Here is a 22959-nt window from a genome sequence, read left to right as displayed (position 1 = left end):
GCTTTAGGCTACAGTCTTCTGCGGTATGGAACAATTTACGGGCACTGTGCTGTTCGCTGGCACAACAGAATAAATGCTATACTGCACTCCCTCTTAAAAAACATATCTTATGATCTGAGCCTCAATGCTGACGCAGACTGTTTCAAAATACTTTCGATGCCGAATTTCAATTATCTTTTAATGCAAACGGTGGTTTTAAAACACTTCTGGTTCAGTGAATTCCTAGTTCCGTACACTTCTTCCCGTTGCTTAAGGCCCAGGAACCCGTTTTGGAGGCCACGTTGTTCCACAAGGTACGGCACTAGAGCTCGCGCCCATTACGTTCCAACCTACTTCAACGAATTACCCCCCAGCACCTTGGGTGCAAAATCGAAATACAAGTTAAAGAAACTGTTAAGGAATATCTGTTTGTAAAGGCGTATTTGTTCTTTTTGCTTACCGTTATTGCTTGTGTTCATGCATATGATTGTGCAATATCTTAGCACCATTGGTGTATGGTTACATATTATCTTACGGTTATTTTTTCACACGCATTTCTGTTTCTGCGATTAATTATGCTCAACAGAAACTCTTTTCATAGACACTGTATAACATTTAATAACTTTTCTCCTGTGCTATAGTCGAGTTCGCTGCTTATCTATTAGTGTACCGTGTATGCTTTTGCTGCATGCCAGACTCTGCCGCTCAAGCCTTCGAAGGCTTTGGCAGGCCTGTATGAATGCATTGATTTTATTATTGGCAATAAAAGTATTATTATTATTATTATTATTATTATTATTATTATTATTATTATTATGCGAATTGTTTCTTTTGTTTTATACTCTAATAAGCACCTCAATTCTACAATTATTTGGCGTATTCATCCCGTGTACGCAGGAAATCCTGAATATTCATTATTATTGTGCCAATTTATCGTGTATGTATATCATGTACCAATTATGCATGCTGTTTTCCTTTTTTTGTGATGCCCCCTTACCCAATGCCTCTCACGAGGCCTGTATGGACTTAAATAAATAAATAAATAAATAAATAAATAAATAAATAAATAAATAAATAAATCATGTGGAATGGAACCTTGCACTGAGGGGCGGTTGGTCCAGTCCCCCAGTTGAGTAGTAGAGATTCCTTCGGGATCAGCGACGTATTCAATTTGCATATGCGATGACTGATTTTTTCTTTAGTTACTGTAACCTATGCACTATAAACAAGAGGTTTATTCATGCCGCGTGTGCCATTCATGCCGCCTGTGATTATTAAAAATTTGTGGGTAAAATATCAAACACTTTGTTCGCGTTCACGAGCAGGGCCTTGCCCGCCGATGGTCTTCATCCCAGCTTTGAAGGCGGGGCGATGGCCCAGAAGCTCATCACTCCTTCAACACTACTGCAGATGGCCTACAATCTTCGTAGCTAGGCCGATGACCCTCGACCACCGAAGCAGCAGCGTCAGAACTGACAGTCTCAAGGCTCAGCCATGGTCCGCTCCTCCAATACACGGTCACGACTCAACCGTTTCCCTGATTTACTGAAATAAGCAATTAAGGGAAACGGTTGAGAAACGCGTAAAGTATAATCTACACAGCACGACGATTGATCCATATGCAACCACTAATTTGGCACCGAAGGACTTATGCCTCATGCTGAATCCGGCCATGACAACACTAGATCGGGATGAACGGCCACAGCGGGGAAAAACACTTTATGATGCGTCACTAATTCTCATGAAAATCATTATTGACCATATTGCACGCAAATGTCACGAACTAGAGCAAGCTTTGCACTCTGCAAAGTGCCAGTCCCATCTCAGTGAACGGGAGAGTAAAGACTTAGTAGAGTAGGAAAATCCGGAAATAAAAGATAAAATTAGCGTAAGCATGGGAAATTAGAGCGGGATGGCGCACCTCAGACGATTCCTATCAGCGCGAATCTACTTGCGACCATGAGAAATGGAAACAATGGCGTAGGAGCAACGGTGGTTAACCCTTGATCTGCCCCAATATCTGCTTCCGAAATTAGTTTTCTTTCTAAAGGCCTTACGTTCTCTCGGGCAAGTGGTAAATCTAGTCAATTTCAGTTATATCAGGATTTGGATAATTTGGCCAGAAATATTCGCTTGCGGCGAATATTTTCACGGTGAACCCAGCCAAACAGCCTTCCCCGAAGCGCCAGAAAAAAAAGCGTTGCCGGCACCAGATCAGTGGGACAGATATTTGGAAATGTATATATCCGCCCTCCAGAAAGATATGACGCCACGCTCAAAATTAAAACGCTTTCGATATAACTTTTCGTATGCAGAGCGCAAGTCATTGGAGTCGCTGAGCCGTCTGAGCTGAGGGTTAAGGGTGGCGCAATAGTAATATTGGATAAGGTCGACTACATGAAAGGAGGATATCGGCAATTAGGAAATACGGACTTCTACAAGGAGCTTGCAGGGAGCCGCGCGGCAAATTGCGTGGCAGTCTCACCATCGGCGGGCTTTCCGGTCCTAAACTTATCTCGGAAACCTTCTACGGTGAACCTAAATCTCTTTAGTCGAGCGGCTTTCACCCTTCCATAATTAGAGGCATCGGTTGGCATCAGCCTACCGTACACACTAAGTGCTTCGCCACTCAAACACGTGCTCAATGCAGTGGCGCATTGATCCTCTGGCCAATTCTGGCTTTTAGCAACTGTCCCAAATCTGTGCAAGTAAGCACACAGATCATCTTTTTTCATGGAAAGCCACAAGCTGCTTGCTTGGGTTCAGACGGTAGCTAGTGTCCTCCCTTTCAGTGCTATCGACTCTTGCCAGAGCGGGAGCGTCTGTACGCTGCTGCAAACGAAGTTGTTCGAGTTGTAACTAGTGCTGTCTTTGTCTTTCTTTCTCCTTCGCCTCCCTTTCTTCTTTTATCTGTCGCTCCTTTGCTTCTCTTTCTTCCTTTCGCTTCATCGCCTCTCGTTATTCTTTTCGTTCCTGCGCTTCTCTTTCTTCTTTGGCTCTTTCGGCCGCTAGCTTTTCTCTCTCTCTTTCTAAAGCTTCTTTTTCCTTCAGGCTAACCACTTCCGTAATTCCGCTCCGGAAAGACCCATCTTCTCACCAAGGGCAACTAATTTCTCGAGATCCATGATGCCCTTCAAAACTAGAAGCGTGCAAAAATTATCTGCCTAGATTTCAAATATCGAACAGCTCTCTGCACACAAGTTAGCAAGACGTGGTGCAATACTCAAAATCGTTTGCAATGGCAATATAACGACCCTAGGCTCTTTCTCTCTACTATGGACACACAATTTGCACCAGAAAGGTCCTGTCGCGGACGCCAGAAATATTGTCACAGACCCCGTGAACGAGGCGCAGACAACGGACCAAATTCCAAAGCCGATTTATCAGCTTCCGAAAATAATCCCACGAAACCAAGGGCAATTAAGAGCGGGTCCTCTGGTGCGCCAGCGAACGCCGGTTGCGCTCCAAAGACCGAGTCAGAGCCCAGAGTTGTCAAAACACAACAAAATTATATTCTTCACACAAGGCAGTTACACACACAAACGTGCACACTTAGGCTAGACAACATAATACAAATCAGATGGGTCTTCACAAAACACAGGAAAATAATTTACGACAAGCACTAAGAGTCGAACACGTAAAGTACAAAATGAAAAGGAACACTAAATGTCCCATCCTATTCACCAGTGTTGGTCTTGGAGTCAGACGATCTCGGCGTAGCTCGGGACAAATCTCGAAGAAGGAACTTCTTCCGGAAATACAGACGCTCGATGAACTCGTCTACTAGCTTGCCGGGGAATCCCCTTCTTCCACAGACGCTCGGTCTTCACGTTATATCACTTCACCGGTGCGGACTTAACTCCCACTGACGATTCTCGCACGGCGGTTATGTAGACGTCACAGGCGTTCTCGAACATTCCTATCGGAGTCGTGATCTCGTAGCATGGCCAAATCTTGGGAACCTTCGAGTCTTTTCTCGTACCTTGGACCGCTACTGTCGGAGCTTTGTCGAGGTGGGGGGGGGGGGGGGTGATGACTCATGCTGTTGGCGCACGCTCACGCTGTAGTTATCTCTCTCGACTCGCCGGGTGAGAAGGTGTCTCGGCGCGCGCGTGGGCTCTCTCTGTCTCTCTGGTTACCATGGTCTCGTCTATGCTCTTCTAGACTTCTAGGCGCCGTTGTTCGGGTGGCTGTTTGAGGCGTATGCGCTTTCCCCCTCTGTTGAAGTTGCCACGGGGCAGGCATGTGCTTTCGCTGGCTTGCGTGACACGCGGCGCGCACTTGGATTGCGCGCTCTTTTCTGACACACACACATGAAAATACTAAATATCACCGTGACTGTGAGCTAGCAGCTAATAATTTTCTCCAAACAATTTCAGGAAGCGTGCCCAATGTGATCGATCAGCTGGACCAGGGCAAGCAACGTAAAATATGAGAAAACAGAAGAAAGTAAATGGCCTATTATTCAGGAAATTCTTTTTGCGGGTGACAAGGTGTGGCTCTCCGTGGCCACAGGGACAGTGGCCCTAGAGATGCCCTCTCTCATTGCGACTACAGGTTCTATGTAAATGTGTACAAACTGCTGCAGATTCTAGTCACCCGTCCAGTGACCACTGCCAGTGCAGAGAGAATATTTTTTAAGAAGAGTTTACTAAAAGAACTACTTGCGCTCTACAATGTATGTGGGACGCATTGTTAGGCTTGCGCTTCTATACACCCACAGAGACGTCGGCATCAACGTGTCCGAAGTCATTGACTGCTTCTTTCAGCTTCCCCGCCAAGAGAATTTTGTCCTGTAGATAGCAAAGCAGCAAAATGAATGCAAGTAAAAAGATCTCTTCCTTCAGGTCCACAAGCTCGTAATTATGAAAACGTATGACTGTTTATACCCGCAGAAATTTTAGGAGTTTATTATCGTAGTTAGCATCATGATCAAAATTATCATGCGAATACGAAAATTACGAGGACATCAATAACCAATTTTGACCGTCCTTCTTCACTGAGAGCCCGGCACACGCGGCGTTTGCCTAAATCACACTCGGATATTGGGTAGTTCAACTTGCCGCATCATCTGTGGCCTTCTTTTGTCCTTTTCTTTCCTTTTTAACTACCTGCTTTTATTTCTCTTCTGAAACGAAGCAATACCCTCCATTAATTTTGGGCTCAGAACAATTGTTGCCGCTGGACAGGCAGTTAAATTACATATTTTCGTACTGATTTCTGCATTATTCCTGTATTATTCCGCCCACATGGCGCTGTCGCGACCGCTGCATGGCCCGAGTACATATCACGATTTCTGCGATCATAGTTTTGTTCTTGCGTAGATCATATGTCTTTCTGTGCGCAAACATTACTATCTCTGACTGCGCAACATGTTTATTTGTCTTGTTTGACGCATTATATACAGTGACGTTTACTTAAATACGTAGATTTATTGGAGACTTAGACGTATAATTGAACATCTTGTTCCGAGGTTTTGTGTATACAAGCAGCGAACTTTGTTTTCAGCGACTCTTTTTTGCCCTTTAGCCAGTTGTATCTTCGCATTTGTATATTCCATTCTATCTTCGCATTTATAATGTATATTTTGCAGAACTCCTGCTTTTTATTTTGTGCTCACTGTTGCGCGTATAATCTCCGTGTAAATTGCAATACACGACTGGTAAAAGCTGCTCCTGCGCAATCTATTGCAACGAGGGACAGCGTCATTGAGGTTTCTTCCTGGCTGTTGCATATGTGCAAAAATGTAAGCAAGGTTGTTCAATGACAAAGATTCATCAAAATATTTGTCCTCAACTTATTTATTTTATGGCCTTAACGTTTTTCATGTCAGCTGCATGCACTGCTTTGCTGGTTTCGAACTGCATGATATAGTTCTAAAGTTGGTGTGATATTTTCTTTACCTATTAAATATACAAAAACGCGGCAGCATTAATATCAGTTCTTTCTGCCACAATTTTTGGGACATACGAATATACTCTTGTATGAAAAAAAATCACAGCATATCCACGGGGTGAATGATGATGAGTGGGCGAAGCTCCGGAGGGAATCATCGGATCTCCCGCTTAAGGGGACGCTAGCACAAACGCGTTAGAAACCTGCAGTACTCTCTAGTAAGGGGGAGCGGCCCAGCGTCTTACGCAGCCATTTACACATGCCGGAACGTGCACCGCGTTTGCCGACGCCATCACATGACTGCTGAGAGAGTATACCCCCTGTATTCATAAACGCTCCTCGACTTGAACTTGACTTGCCACCGCTTTGGGCAGCGCGTTCGAAACGCGTTGAAGGTAAGGCGGAGAGGCCACAGCATCTTACACCAGCTTCTTACACGGGCCGTAACGCGCTAGCACAAACGCGTTAGAAACGCGTTAGAAACGCGCTAGAAACGCGGCCTTTCGTTAATGTTGGGTATTTATTGCCATCGTGGTGCGTGTGTCCATGTCCGCTTCGTGCCGTAGTGGGCTAACGCCGCGCGCTCGGGAGGGTCCCTGGTTCGATTCCGCGCTACGGACACAACTTCGGAATTTATTTTCTCATTTTTCTCAGACTGGTTACACACTACTGGTTACACACTACTACTACGACGACGGGGACGGAACGGGTGCCGCTATAAGGAGCTTCGCCCCTAAAATACATATTCTATTTGACAGTGCGTAGCGTTCAATAATTCGTTTGCAGCATCTAATATACAATGGCATTGGCAAAGCAGTTATTATTCATGTATTTCATCCCTCGACAAATTCTATAAGGAGGAGGCCGCGCTGCAACCTGAGCCTCCCCCCCCCCCCTCCCCGACAAAATTTCTGGCTACGCCACTCGTAGCCGGGGTTTGATCCCGCTACCTTATGCTTAGCAGCCCAACACCAAAGCATCGCACTGTGCTAGAAGATTCATTTGGCAAAATACGTGTCATCGTTGTCCAACACTCTTGCACACTGTTCGTGGACGGGAACAAAGAGAGTGATAGTTTGTCCACATAATTAGAACAATCAGACACAGCATAAATGAACACATGGGAAACCTTTCGTTTCTAAGTGCATACGTACAACAGCAACTCCATAACTTAATCATCGCATATGCAAATCGAATACATGGCAGATGCTGACAGAATGTCCGCTAATCAACTGGGGGAGAGAGCCAACCTGGCCTCACCGCAATGTTCCAGTGCACATTGCTCTACCTTGATTTTAATGCAAAAGCATTATGTACCCCATTACGCAAAAATCCGTCGTAGTCGGCGTAACCGAAAGATGGTACCCAAATGGCCGAAGGCGCAAAGAATAAAAACTTGTTGGGATCTCGGACTGGCGTCAAATTTATCAGGGACGTTGCTATAAACAAAGTAAATCAATGGCTTTGAAAAAAAATTCATACATTTTGGTCTGGGTGGGAATCGAAACCGAGCCTCCTGGGCGCGAGACGAGCACACTTCCCCGATGTCACGGTGGCTCCACGGTTCTGGCTGCCTAAATATAAGCCTAGTACATGCATCATTGCACACGTCACGTCGCGGCCATCTGGCTGACTGAAGGTCTGGGTTAGTGCGTGCGTCATTGGGCACGTGGTGGCGCACTAGGCCACACTTCCTCGAGCTGACATTTAAAGCAGCAATTCAAATTCAAATTTTTATTGACTGATAGTTCATGCGATGGCGTTTTACGAATGAATTTAGACTGAATAGCTGTTATTCGCTGACGTTTAAAGCAGCCACTAAATTATTTCAGATCATAATACAGCTCTTGTCTTCAAACAATGCAGTAAAACAGGCGCCCATGAAGACGCCCACCTGCATCGTGCCGCACAGATTAATAATCACCAGAAGGGCGAAAATTATCCGTAGACCTCCAATACGGCGTGCGAGCAACGTAAATGCGCTAGCGAATTGTCATAGCTGCTTTGGTCTCGACCCAGGCAATAATAATGTCAAAGGTTGAACGGAACAATATATTTTTCAAGTGCAAGTTGAGGAGCCACTCCATAAAGTTGTTCTTAGCAGTTTCATAATTTATTCTGTATTAATTTCTAATCTATTTCTCTTCTATTTCCCTATTATTAATTTTTAGCAGTGCAAGACTCCGTGGTGAATGTGGACTTCTTTATTTGGATAGCCTACAGCTACCGATGCACCACTACTTCTCAGAAAACTGTGTTCGACCGCCATTTTACCTGCTCAATTATACACCATTCTTTTGACACAGCAATAAGAATGACCCGCCAAACAAATCAGAAAAAGTATGACCCGCCGCGGTAGCTCAGTAAGCTAAGGCGTTGTGCTGCTGAGCACGAGGTTGCGGGATCAAATTCCGGCCGCGGCGGCCGCATTTCGACGAAGACGCACTGCAAAAACGCCCGTGTGCCTGCGTTGTAGTGCACGTTAAAGAACCTCAGGTCGTCAAAATTAATCTGGAGCCCTCCACTACGGCGTGCCTCATAATCAGAATTGATTTTGGCACGTAAAACCCCAGAAAGAAGGTGAACGAATATGCTTTTTTAGGGATTTTGAAAGAAATGTTTTTGAGGATCGTTCGAGGGGACCACTGCTGATGAGTATTATTTTTCTAAGTTTCATTATTTCTGTTCTGTGACAAGAGAAAACTTGAGAGCACTTTTGGGGCACTCATAACCAGTCAGAAGAATGCAATTCATTGCAACTCATGTGTTTGCTTTTTCACGCACATGGGCGCGATCACATTTGTGCATGCATTTCGTCATAGGATTGTCCCATAGTATTGAAGGAACACCTCGGCCGCTTGCTCTGACGATGTTTTGTCGCGATTGGAGGAAAAGAACAATTTTGCGGCGCTAGATGAAAGGCGCGTGCTCACTTCTTGTTCTGGGCACACGGACGTTAAAGTCAAGTTGGGTTTCACGTTGGAGGGAACGTAACAGTGGGGTATAAGAGGTAAATTAAACACATTCTTGCCTTTTACGCGCCAAAACTACGATCTAGCTTTCATCAGCTAAGTCTTTACCGTTCACCTAAATGTAAATACACGAATGTATTTGCATTGCGCTCACATCAAAATTTTACCGCCAGGGCAGGAATTGAACAGCGACTTGAAGCCCAGAAGCATAACCAGGAATCTGGGACATCGTCGAACAGCGCCTCTAGCGGCCGCCTCTGAACACATGCGCGTTTTCCATGGGAGAGCGTCGTTTTTCACAAATAACTAATCGTAGAAGTCATCTTTCAAAATATTCCCGTGGAAATAGGCCCGACAGCCGTAGCGCGACATCTCATGCAAATGGTACCATTACTTACGGCAGGAAACCCGTTCCAAATTGCAGGCGAAGTTTAAAGAGCAGGAGACTATGGAAAAGCCCAAATTATGGAGTTTTTTTGGCAAGTAAAAAGCAATTTGCGACGAACCTATTGCATCGATTGACGTATTCCCGGGGATTTATCAACTTCAATGACTCAGCTTTCAGCTAGAGTCAGCAGTAGCTTTTGAAATTAGAAAACAGTCGTTGCAAAGTCGCAGTTTTCATAACAAGGTCGCGGAATTTATTGTGGCACATATATAAACTTAGTTTTTGCCTGCAGAAGCGCGTCAAAGCGATGGACGAGCGTTTTGAGCGAGCACAGATCAAGGCCGCTCATACCACGAGCGTGAGTTCGTAGGTTCTAAGCCTGCTGCGTTACGCTTTTTTTATCACTTTGTCGCTGCTTAGCTTGGCCGTTTTCCACCAGATGACATATTCCGAAATGCAGGTCATTTAGTTAAGGTTCTTGTTTAGTTTCTTTCTACTGCGCCAACGTCTTCCTAAAAATAGCTGGCTGGTTTCGTGAACATGCGAACGTGCTTGCAAACTTCTTTTGCACTTTAGGTATAATGTATTTTAGACAATAAACCCAGGTAACTTGTTTGAAAGTTCATTTCTTTCTTACGGCGAATATTTATGAAGACATTACTAAGAAATATTTTTGCCTCTTCAGCTATGTCATGGGAAAGGCGTGTTTGAGCGACTCTTGTGCAGCTTGAAACGTACCACAAAAATAAATAGCGTCCAGTGTGTGCACTGAAAAGGCACAGAAGTAGAAACGTTTGCTGCAGCCCCAGACGTAGTATTCTTACATAGGAATGCTGTGAAAGGTATTTGACTCAGTATATTTCCATTATATCAAAGCAGAATTTTTGCGTACCTGATCTTCGGTGCAAATGAAGGCTGTCCGGGTTATTCCACAAGCTTGTTTGCTTAGTACAAACCGGTAACTCGAAGCATAAGCATTCTATCCTCAATATGCAGCGCACCTGTCTTATCATTTGAACCATTCCCATATACCTTCCCGAAATTCCAGAAATACTAAAGGTCTTCATATTCTTTTACCACGACTTACGCAGAGGAGTATTGGAAATTATGCGAAAAGACACCGGGACGTGTTAATGTAGCCTGTCGTGTAAAAATCAACAACAATTCCAATCACAGACCACACCCTTTTGGAGTTATGCCCACAAAGTTGTGCTGGAAGACGTTGTTTCCGGATACAATCACCAAAGTTGCTATAGCATTGTCTGTTCTGTTCGTGAGTAACTCTATGGCTGAATCAGGTCGCAGAACCTTGATATAATTACTGGTGCAATTCTTCAGTAATTCTGTGAGAATATTCGCCTACCCTAAATTTAACGTGTTTGAACAATTGAAGAAACACGAGAAAGGACCGTGAGTGTTTGCAGAAATGTTTCATTATTAGAATCGTTTATGACCATATCGGTGCGGTGGTGTTGTCATGATTACGCCAGCGTCCACTGACATGATTTATGACTTTGTCTACCACCTGTAAATAAAATACAAAAGTGTGGTTCCTTGTGCGTGAGTAGCACAATGGCAGCTGAACCTTTCAGATGGTCCCACTAAGCCACACCTTCCCTTTTCTGCCATGGTGCCACAGGACATCTCAATTTCACCCTTGAATTTCGCCCTTTCAGTTCCTAGAAAGCATAGGGATGTACACAAGACGAACAGGCGAAGTTTTGAAGTAGTCCTGAGATTTGAGTAAAATTTCATAGGCAATGTTATTATCCTTTATTTGTTTACATATGTATTACACCTCACTGGGGATAATAATGAGGTACTACATAATAGTTCAGTTCTTATACCTATACATCATGTCTGAGATGGCTGTCCAGAAAATTAACCAGGTTTAAGCACTGCATGAGGTTGGCTGGGAGGCCATCCATTAAAAAAAATTCTGTGCAGAATAAACAAAATAGAGGTGTTCATTGGCACAGTCGCCGTCAAAAGTTTACACGCCGGATGTTCTGTGAATAAGTTCATTTTCAACACAGCTACGCCCGCAGCCACAAAAATTATGCCACCCTTTTGTTTGCTTTAGACCAGTGTACGCTGTAAATCCGAATACCACGATGCGTGCCTAAGGCGTAGAAATATATTTTCCCAGCTTCCGGCGTCCGAAAGCTTTTGACGCTGACTATACGTTCTGAAGACGAGGTTGCTTTTTAGCTTATACGTGATGACAAGTGCCAAGTTCGTGTTGATGGAATATTGGAGCGTAGAATTGTAGAACTTGTGCAAGGTCAGGCGACTTCACGACGCCAACCTAGCGATAGAAGCTTAGCATGCTTTTTGTTTAATAACAATGATGATAAATGAATAGTCAGAGTAAAGGAATGTTACTGTCTGATTCTGGACAGATTCGAGTGTAATGCATTCGTTCTATATCACTGAAGGTTCCATACTAATTCCATACTGCGCATTCCTATTAAAATTTTGGCCTGTCTTACGCATACCGAGTATTTAGCAATGAGAATAGGTAGGCAACTGCTTCTTGGGATGTAGCCGAGGCCATGGTAGATGTGATTAGTAATGCGGTAATTGTGAGTAGGCTGACTTGGATTATTACAGGAAGTACACCAACGCACCTACGTTAAGTCACGGTGGAAATTACAGAGCCCTTTATTGTATGGATATGTCGTCTGAGAGTGTATCTGATAAAAAGTTGTAAGTTTAATATGATCAGGACTGATTAGACTTCTGTTAAAGTGTTCGGGAAAATACCGTGTACGAAGTTCTAATGTGGTTTAAATCGCAACGTTACCAGCGCTTCCAAAAGAAAGTCAGCGTACAAATCCATCTTGGGTGTTCATGTCACCTAGGTACCACCGCCTGACTCATGACCGTTATATTTTTAAATTTTCCCCGATGACGTAATTTACGTTGCGGAACAAAAATAAATACCCTTTCCAAAGAATTAACCATCACAGCTTCCCGACAAAGCGCGACACGTTGACGCAAGTCGTCATTTGTGATAACGATAACAGCGACAGCCCGTCGTTAAAAATGACTTGTCACTCCCCGGTTTTTTTTTGCTCAAGGACGCGACTAACCTGTACTAGGGTAATCCCTTCCTTGTCATGATGCTTGCGACCTATCTGGTTCCGGACAAGCGCGTTGTTTGTGCATATTTCAGGCGCTTGGCATAGAAAGGCTGAAACCTTTAAACAGCGAAAGGCTTTCAGTCACTTCGGTAGCTGCACAGAAAGCGCGGACAATCAGTCCACTTTCAGAACACGCGCCCAAAACCAAGGCCGCTATTTTGTAGCGATGATTTATGACTTATTCTATACTAGTCATATCATCCACCGCTCACGGCCGGCTGATCCCGTTGCTAACGCGAGCGGACCGTCGCCCTGACCACTGACAAAGCGCGATAAGCGCGAAAAGGCATTATTACCGGAAAGGCATCGCTACGAAATACCGGCCAAGACACATATTTGCGAGAAAGGGGCAAAAATATAGTTTGTACAGTGTCAGTAGACTAAACATAAAACAGGGAATTGAGGTCGTCACATCAACTGTCATATATCATAAATTGAAAGAAAACTGAAACTGTACTTCGTAATACTCGCAATGCAAACTTTGATGCATGTGGTTCATTTCAATTTCGTATCTGTAGATAGGGTAGATAGAGTAGAAATATGCTGTTAACATGGTAAACACTATTTATTTTGCAAAATATAAGAATTTTGTCCTCCAACCTGTGTTCCTATTGGTCATGAACATCCTCTCAATCAAATATATGGCCGAAACATCACCAAGTCGAATTGTGAATCATTTAAAGTTAAACTGGCTTCTCCGCATAGGGGAAATGCCGTAGGAAATTGAGACACAATCAATACAAAATACACAATCATTAGTTTGCGCAAACTTCCTGGCTATAGGCATGTAATGAAAAGGTCAAATGTATTGGACGGCCTTGTCTTTTCGCAGCAATTTCATCCACTGCATTCATAAAACAATGCACTTTTTATTTTAGCGCGTGAGTTCAAAAACACATAGCAACTGATTTAACAAAGCGATATAAGTTTCAAGAACTCGTTGATTAGGTTGTAATTTTAGCAAAGAAGACGAGAGACTTTCATGCACAGACAAAATAAGCGGCGAAGAGCGACAACTGATTAGTTATTTCAAAAGAAAAAAACTGAGTTTACCGATGCAGTGTTAAACTAAGTAGCTTTAAATAATGCGCATATTTTATACATCGACGGACAGAGGTCATTGGAGACCGCTGGGAGAGGCCTTCGTCCTGCCATGGACATAAAGATAGCCTGGTTATGATGATGATGATGATGATGAAACATTGCCGGAGGTAACCGCCTGTCATCCAAAAATATTTTTTACAGTTTTATAACTCATTTATTTGCGCTGTCAGCGCTCGAAGGGATTACGGAAGGAAGTGGGTAGAGCAGGCTAAACAAAAAATGGAATGATTAAAAAGTAACTTTTTAGACATATAATTTTAGCTGGTGGTACGTGGAAAAACTTCAGTGCGCACCAAGAAGGCAGCTTTACAGTTATACCATATTACCTGATCTTACAAAGAATTTAAAGGGAACATAGTAAGTAATTAACAAATTCAGATTACACAACGTATACGCTAGTTGATGTTGCGTGAAACTTGCGTTTATTAGTACTTTTTAGGATTCCTTTGGGGAGGCGATACCATTCAAGGGCTGTGCGAGGCCAGAAAGAGCTTAAGCAAGTTAATGTGACTAAATCTGATACGTATTTTGTACAGCTGATCAATACGATGGGATATATGTAGCGACGGGGATACAGTCGTACCCGTCAAACCAACTTATAACGAATTATTCTGTATATCGAACAGCTGGAAAATCCCCTTGAAAATTACATGCAAATGTACCGGGCTGGTGCACGCGTATATAGAACGCCCGTTCAACGGAACATTCGATATATCGAACGAGGTGCCACGCAGAAGACCTCATAGTGCACTTCTTTGTACACTTTGAGGTATTCTGGCACTTGGAGGTGGAGAAGAGATTCTGCAGTCAGTTGAGCCCCGTCGAGCGGTTCGGCTAGCCCGCATGCGACCTCGGGCGTCAACATTCCTTCTGTCCGATTTTCGAGGCGTCGTCGTGTGGGTTGAGTGCCTATTCACGAGTTTATTTTCTGCAAGCGATAGCCGCTACAAGTGAAAAGAAAAGAATCAGCTTGGACTTTTCAATTAGTTAAGTTGAAGGTCATCCAGCAATTTTTTTGCGGGTAAATAAAGTGTGCTTGCTCTTTTTCCCCGAGTTGCGTGCAGTAAGTTAGCGGCTCTCGGACGCACCAATCGGTAAGCCACCGTTTACCTGAGAGCCTATTATTTATTATATCGAATTAGTTAGATAACAAGACTGTTTGTGATCCCCTTCAGATTTGATATATCCGGTTTCGACTGTATCAGTTTAAGGGTTAAAAATTCAAGTTTAGTTTTATTCAGGTTAGAGTAGCTATTCGATCACAAGTTGAACATATAAAATGAGTGGAGTAATTTTAAGTTCTAATGAGGTAATAAATATAATGGAATTTCACACATTGGATGCATACTCATATTTTGTTCCTATTAGTGTTTTCTATAGAAGTAACTTGAGAGAGGATAGTGCCATTATAATTGTACAGCAGCAAATAACCCAACGTTCGATCCGCATTGCTACTAATGTGGATATACCAGGTGATATTAGCAGTAATAGGTTGACCAGGGAAGATTTGCGGTTATATGAACACGTTAATTCTTTTATGAATATAGAGGCTCTAACTCCGTGTTGTTAAGTACGTGGAAGAGCTGTTTTGAATGGGAGTTGTTCCGATGAAATTGCTGCTACGTATGGTGTGCCGCAAGGCTCCGTGTTGGGGCCGATTCCTTTCTATTTTTAATGCGAAAACATTATATGCCCCATTACGCGAAAATCCGACGTTGTAGTCGCGGCGTGACCGAATGACGCTGCGAAAAGTGGCCGACAACAAACAGTAAAAATGCGTAAGCAATGCTCGAATTTACGACAAATTAAGCAGGGAGGTTCATGTAAACGAAGTAAATTAATCCCTTTGAAAGGAAAAAATACGTAAATTTTGATCCAGGAGGGAATCGAAACCGGGCCACCGGGGTGCGGAGGAGACCCACTCCGTCTTTTGTGGAGAGCGGACGTGCTTTACATGCGATCCGCACACATTGTCCCTACGACCGGATCAACTTATCCTAGCGATCCGAATTTAGTATCATCCGCCTCCGCTTCTCGCCTGGAACCTGCCCATAGCAACTTTTCCTGGTTTGGACCACCAAATCAAGAGGCAAGTGCATCTATTTTCCTGATCACGCTGCGCTAAGAGGCTAAGCCTCGCTGTGCAGCAGGCGCCGACACCGAACGCCGCAAGAGACGCAGCTGTGCACAAGGGCAATCCGGCACGTCGGCGCCTCGATGGCGACATGCAACCAATTGTAGTATAGGGAGAAGAAATATCACCCTCGGAACTAACCTCTAACAACACCTGGTATTCAACGCACGACAAGAGAAGCTCGACTCGCAACTCCCGCCCCACCACTACTCCGAATTCCGCCGCTGCCGAGAAATGCACCCAGCCATCTACGCCTCAAGCTCTGGTGGGGCACCGGCCCCGGCCGCCCAAACTCTCTTCCCTACGGCACCCCAAGCTACCCATCGATGATTATAAAATCATCCTCCGTCCCTGTGGCGGCCTCAACCTTCGGACCGTGAACGGCGTTACGCTTCGCGATGCCATTCTGCAAGCAGCCCACCTCGGACACCAAGAGGCCAAGCCAGAGACCGTAATTATCATCACCCTCCAACACCTCGTCCTCATCAACACTCCCGACCAGCAACGCCGACTCCACTACATCGTCATCAAGTCCGTACTCATCAAAGACAATGCGTACGACATCAACTCCTACCAAGCGGCCCCGGAAGACTGTGCCGGCGGTGTGGTCCACGTGGTCCCTCTTGCCCACTCTTACGAAGGCATTCAGGATCGTTTAAATCAGGAGCAGAACCCTCCCATCATCGACTTTAGTCGCATGGGCTCGACGGAGTCCATCATCATCCTTTTCGAACAAGACTGAATGCCCAAGCACACCTACTATTCCTCGTACTCCATAGGTGTTCATCATCATCAGCCTATTTATGTCCACTACAGGACAAAGACCTCTCCCTGTGATCTCCAATTACCCCTGTCTTGCGCAAGCTGATTCAAACTTGCGCCTGCAAATTTCCTGCGCCTGCAACTTCATCACCTCACCTAGTTTTCGCCGTCCTAGACTGCGCTTCCCTTGTCTTGGTACCATTCTGTAACTCTAATGGTCCACCGGTTGTCCATCCTACGCATTACACGGCCTGCCCAGCTCCATTTCTTCCGCGTAATGTGAACTAGAATATCAGGCATCCTTGCTTGTTGTCTAATCCACACTGCTCTCCTGCTGTCTCTTAACGTTAGGCCTAACATTTATCATTCTATCGCTCCTTGCGCGGTCCTTAACTTGTTCTCGAGCTTCCTTGTTAACCTCCAAGTTTCTGCCCCATATGTTAGCAGCGGTAGAATGCAATGATTGTGCACTTTCCTTTTCAACTCCAGTGGTACGCTCCCAGTCAGGATTTGGCAATGCCTGCCGTAGGCCGCCGAGGCAACCACGCTCCCACCAATAAAGATCCACCCCAACATCGCAGCCGCTCTATGACCCGCAAGCCCGACGCCCTGCAGCTCACCCTGGAGTCCCACCCGCTGCTTTAGCCCGCCGCACTGAAACAGCCCTCTAACCATACCAAGGCCAAGACACGATCCCAATCCTGGATCAGGCAACCTCCGCTTCCAGTGCCCCCGAGACCACCTGCACAGGAACTAGGCAGCCACACCAGTGAGGTGAGCTGGGCAGGCGTAGTCTCTCAGGACTTCCCCAACCCCCTCTATAAGGAAATTCTGCATGTCCGCATACAACTCGCCTCCCTCCACACCACCAACCAACCCCTTCAGTCGCAGCTGCATGCCTTCCAGCAGGGCCAAACCCCTACCCCGGTGACAGTGGCCCCGGCCGCTCATAAACTGCCTCCCCTACCACTCTCTCCCCCTACTCGCGAACCGCCGGCCAAGAAGAGGGCCGCGACTACCACTATCTCGGCGACCGCACCAACACCAGCCGCGGCAACCCCGGCCCCACCTCCCCCCCCAATTCGAACAACTCGTGGAGGCCAAAATTCAGGCCGTGGTGCAGACGGCCATCCAAGACTTCACCCAATAATTCTCCAACCTCCCTAGCCATCGAGACGGATTTGCTCGCCAAATTGACGCATGAATTAAAGAGCAAGAGGCCCGCCACGCGACAGCCTGTGCTGCCGCGAAGCCTGAAACGAAGAAGACCAAGCTCCACACCTTTTCCAACCCCTCCGCTGGAAACGACACCCTCAGTAATGGCTAGACCTCGCACTAGCCTCACCATCTGGCACTGGAACTGTCGATGCTTTGGCTCCAAGCGGGGTCTGGTTCACCAGTTCCTAGCTCGGAAAGAGGGCCCCGACGTGCTCGCGTTGCAAGAGCCCTCAAATCCTCTCACCCTACCAAGCTACGTGCCCATCAACCCCATTTCTCCTACGTCCCCTCGGGTCACATTCCTCGTACGCCGTGCGCTCACTGCCATCTCCCACCCGCTAGACGTCCCCGAACTAGATTATCTCTTCATCGAACTCATGCCCCAGTGCGCTCGCGATACCAGCCTCTTCATCCTTAACGTATACAGCCACCCAGAGTGCCCGCGGCACGACTTCGACTGACTGTTCACGCTCAGCAAGCGCGTCACACACAAAAGCCTCCTCCTAATTCTAGCTATCCAACGGACACGCGCAAGGGGCGCAGAGTATAGCTCGCAGCGCAGCAGGCCGGCTTCCCCTTCTCACAATCCCACTCGCGCCGGAAACAGTGTCTGCGCAGACACTACAACCCCCCCCCCCCTGACGCCACCCTTACCCATCGCCTACCTCAAGCTGCGTCGTGTAACACCCGGCAGAATCTGGGTAGTGATCACTACAGTAATTTGGGTAGTGATCACTACAGCTGATTACACTCTTAATAACACACCCCTAACCGCCGTGACTTCTTACAAGTATCTCGGCGTCACGATGGCCCGGAATATATCATGGACTTTGCATGTGAACTATATTGTCAACAACGCTAATCGCATGCGAGGTTTCTTGCGTCGCAAGTTCTCACGCGCCAATAATACAGTAAAACTCACATTTTACAAGGCCTTGGTCAGACCCAAACTTGAGTATGCCTGCTCAATTTGGGATCCTGGCCAGGTAACACTAACGAACTTCCTGGAGCTTGTCCAGAATCGCAGCGCCCGGTTTATATTTGCTAACTATAGTCGTTATTCTAGTGTCTCGTCAATGAAACTAACTCTTGACCTACCAGACCTCGCTCTGCGCCGACATTGTTCTCGACTGTGCCTCTTGCATAAAATGTTTTACTTCGATCTCATATTTAGGGACGAATTACATCGGCCATCGTACGTGTCATCTCGCATTGATCATCCCCAGAAAGTTGGTGAGCCCCTTTCTCGCACAAAAATCTACTCTGACTCACTTATACCAAGAACCTCGGAAGACTGGAGCCACCTCCCTGCCTCCATCATTGCTATCTCTAACTCCAAGAATTTCAGGACCGCCATTAACACTTACATTTGTTGCCCCTCCTCTCTGTAAAGCCTTCGGGCGATTGAGAGTGCGAAAAGAAATGAGTAAATAAATAAAAATAAATACAGTATTGAGATTCTTCTACAAGCAGGCCGAGCACGCAGACCCGCTCGTGGTGGGCCATCACGAAGTGGGACTCGTTCCGCACTTTCTGAGTAGCCCGCACTCTACACACCATCTCAGAAATAGCTACTTGGTCCGACTAGCTCCAGTGCGACGTCCGCGCCGTGACTCGCCCCCTCCCAGAGGACTGACCTGCAGACGCAATAGATACCCATCAACTGCACCTGTGTTAAACCAAGGCGGGTCTGGAGTGGAGGTGGCAGCGCCAGCGCTGGAATAGAACACTCAGACGCCGGCTGACCCACCTCAACAAGGAGATTGAGACGCATGCTGCGACTCTCTCTCGCCGAAATTGGGAATACGTCTGTAACAGGAAGACGGCAACATAAGCCTGCCGCAGACCTGGAACCTATTCCGCCATCTCATCGATTCGACTCAGTCCAAGACACCCCAGAAGCACATCATCACCAAGCTCATGTACACATCCGAGGCCTCCTCGCAGGAACTCCGCCAACGCTTCGTGATCTACACTTCCCCGCATATCCCTCCGGAAACCACCCCGAATATACAGGCTCCCCCAATGACCTCCTCGACTAACCCATAACAGAGGCACAAGTCAGGGCAGAACTTCAGTGCCTGAATAAGTCCTCAGCTCCCGGTCCCGACGGAGTGCAACAAGGCACTGCGCAACCTCCATTCACCCTCCATCACAGCCCTAACCGACTACTTTAATGAATGCTGCCTGCGTGGCGCCCTTCCAACTCAACGAAAGGACGCTAAGGTAGTTTTCATTCCCAAAATCAGGAAAACCACTTCTCCCCACTAATCTGTGTCCCATCTCCCTTACGTCCTGCGTGGGCAAGCTTACGGAGCCCGTTCTACAGACCCGCCTGAGCCGGTATATGGAGAACAACCTCCTTCGTTCGTGCAAGTTTGGTTTCCGCCCGGGCTTGTCTACCCAGGACGTCTTTCTACAACTCAAACACAACATCCTCGACTCCCCCACTGGTGACACCAAGACTATCCACGCTGTCAACCTAAGAAAAGCTTTCGACAATGTTACCCACGCAGCCGTCCTAGAAGGCCTCCATGCCCTAGACGTAGGCCAGCGGATGTACAGTTACATCCGCGACTTCCTTTCCCAACGCACAGTCAAACTACTCACCCTAGGGCAAGACCACCGGCTTTCCTGTGTCTCACTGGGAGCGCGGGGGACGCCTGAGGAAGCTGTGCTGTCTCCTATCCTCTTCAACATAGCCCTTCTCCAACACCCCAACCAACTCTCCCAAGTCCCCGACATACACTTCAGCTTCTATGCCGACGACATCACTGTCTGGGCCAACCGAGGCAGTGATGCCGACATGGAGCGCAGCCTCCAGTCGGCCCTCAAAATGACCCTCTCGTACATTCGCGCGCGCGGCCAGCCTGCTCCCCTTCCAAATCAGAACTTTTCCTCTACCACCCCAGGCCGCACGACCCCGTCAACCATCCCATCTCACTAACGCTAGAAAACCATCCCATTTCCCTAGTCTCTAAGATTCATAGGTCGGCAGGGTGGGACAATAATCACTCACAGTCACTCACCATAATGTTTTCCAGGCCCCGCACTCACTCACCTTCACACTCACCTCCACTCACACTCACAGCACTCACTCGCACTCATCTCCACTCACACTTACAGGCACTCACTCGCACTCACCTGCACTCTCACTCACTGGTACTCACTCGCACTCGCACTCACTTCCACTCACACTCACTGATACTCACTCGCACTCGCACTCACTTCCACTGACACTCACTGGCACTCACTCGCACTCACCTCCACTCACACTCACAGACACTCACTCGCAATCGCACTCATCTCTACTCACACTCACTGGCACTCACTCGCACTCACCTGCACTCACACTCACTGGTACTCACTCGCACTCACCTACACTCACACTCACTGGCACTCACCCGCACTCGCACTCACCTACACTCACACTCACTGGCACTCACTCGCACTCATAGTCACCTGCACTCACATTCACTGGCACTCACTCGCACTCGCATTCACCTGCAATCGCACTCATTGGCACTCAATCGCACTCGCACTCACCTCCACTCACACTCGCATTCACTGGCACTCACTCACACTCGCCCCTTTGAAATGAGTGCGAGTGTAAGTGAGTGCACTCATGAGTCACTGTGCCGAACTATACCGCTCACAATTCGTGCATATTCCTAACGAAGCTTTCAATTTAGCACGTGTTGCATCGGGAGTGCGCCAAGGCAGTGTTTTGGACCAAGTTTTATTTTTAATATACAGAAATATTTTGCCTTCCCGATTGCATGGTAACATCCGTCTATTCGCTGACTATTGTATTTGGCACCGCGAAATTAATCACAGCGATAATCACCATATACAAAATTCTGCCTTTTCTTGTTGTCAGGAGTGGCTGATGACTCTAAATGCCCAAAAATCTATCTGTAACGGTAACAGTAAGAAAGAAACAGATATCTGAGTTTACTTACATTATTAATGACACACCTCTCACTTGTGCATTTCACCGTAAATATTTAGGTGTCACTTTAACATACGCTCACCGACGGAAAGCCATGTTAACAAAATAACCTCAAGTTTAAATCAATGTACATGCTGAGCACTAAAGCGACTCTTCTTTCTGAGAAGACACTTTCGTCTTGCGCCCCCAGATAAAATTTGTTGGCCTACAAAATGCTTGTTCGAACAGTGCTGGAGCACGCCAATATTGTTTGGTTTCCGTACACAAATAAACTCATTGCAAGAATGGAAGGGGTGCAGAGGAAAGCAATAAGGTTCTGTTTTAATAAGTACAAGTTAACAGATTCATTGACTGAAATATTAAAGCAAGCTAGTTTATTAACACTGCAAAGTAGAGGAAAACTAGCACGACTAAAGTTTTCGTTTTAATTTATTCATGGTGACATAAACATTGACATCAGCCCCAACCCCTCGCTGTCCATCTCTCTGTCATTGACCTTAGACGTGTGAATGCTTGCAGCCCATGCTCGCTAGGCTCCCTTTCGGTCGGATTGAGCCAGGAGAGCGGGAAATAGTGGGAGAGAGTGACTGTCCGTATACTTAGTCAACCACTTAACGCCGAAACAAACACAAGAGGGAGAACAAAGCGGTATCTATCATTGCATGTTCGCTTTTTCTCTATGTATGCGAGCGTACGTGTCTGTTACTCTGTGCTAACTTGGCTAGTCCCTCTTCCGCTCTGCCTGTTTATATAAGGAGCCTGTACGTGTACGTTTAAGAGGGAAGCAGGAAGAAAATGAGGAGCCATTCCACCCTCTGAAGGCGGATGACCAGCGAAGGTATAGCAAATCACACGGTATTAAGCGTCTTCACTCAGTGAAAGTCATGGCAAAATTTGCCGGTCATGATTTCGATACGTCTGCCATCAGCGCTATAGCCCATACAAATTCTCTGATGCAATAAAGAAAATGTCGCAGTTTCGCCCGACAGGCGAAGAAGCTTCGATTGCGATAGCAAATTCGTAGAGAGCTATACGAAGCAAGGATAATAGTTTAATGGGCCGTATAAACTTGTAAACATTCACCTACTGACTAAATAGACAAGCACGGTGTCACGCGCGCACAGGTAAACATGCACGCATCTCGCTCGATGACCGCGGAAACTCGCCGTCAGTACGCTGGAGTAAGGAGGCGCAGGTATAGCCGCGAGCGAATAGACCTACGTGCCACCTCTCGCTTCAAAGGGAACTAAACGTCGAAAACACAGCGCATACGAAGTTACCGGCTCTAGTTGAAGTTCGTTCACGTCGCAAATCGCTTTGAATAGGCGGTCCGCGCGGGCGCGCACTTTTTCCACGTCGCAGATCGCTTTCGAGATACGACATCCACGTGGCCGCCGCCGGAGCAGGAC

Source organism: Dermacentor silvarum, chromosome 3 (genome assembly GCF_013339745.2).
Source record: "Dermacentor silvarum isolate Dsil-2018 chromosome 3, BIME_Dsil_1.4, whole genome shotgun sequence".
Lineage (NCBI taxonomy): Eukaryota > Metazoa > Arthropoda > Arachnida > Ixodida > Ixodidae > Dermacentor > Dermacentor silvarum.
The sequence above is the reverse complement of the archived record's forward strand: the minus strand, read 5'-3'. Positions refer to the sequence as shown.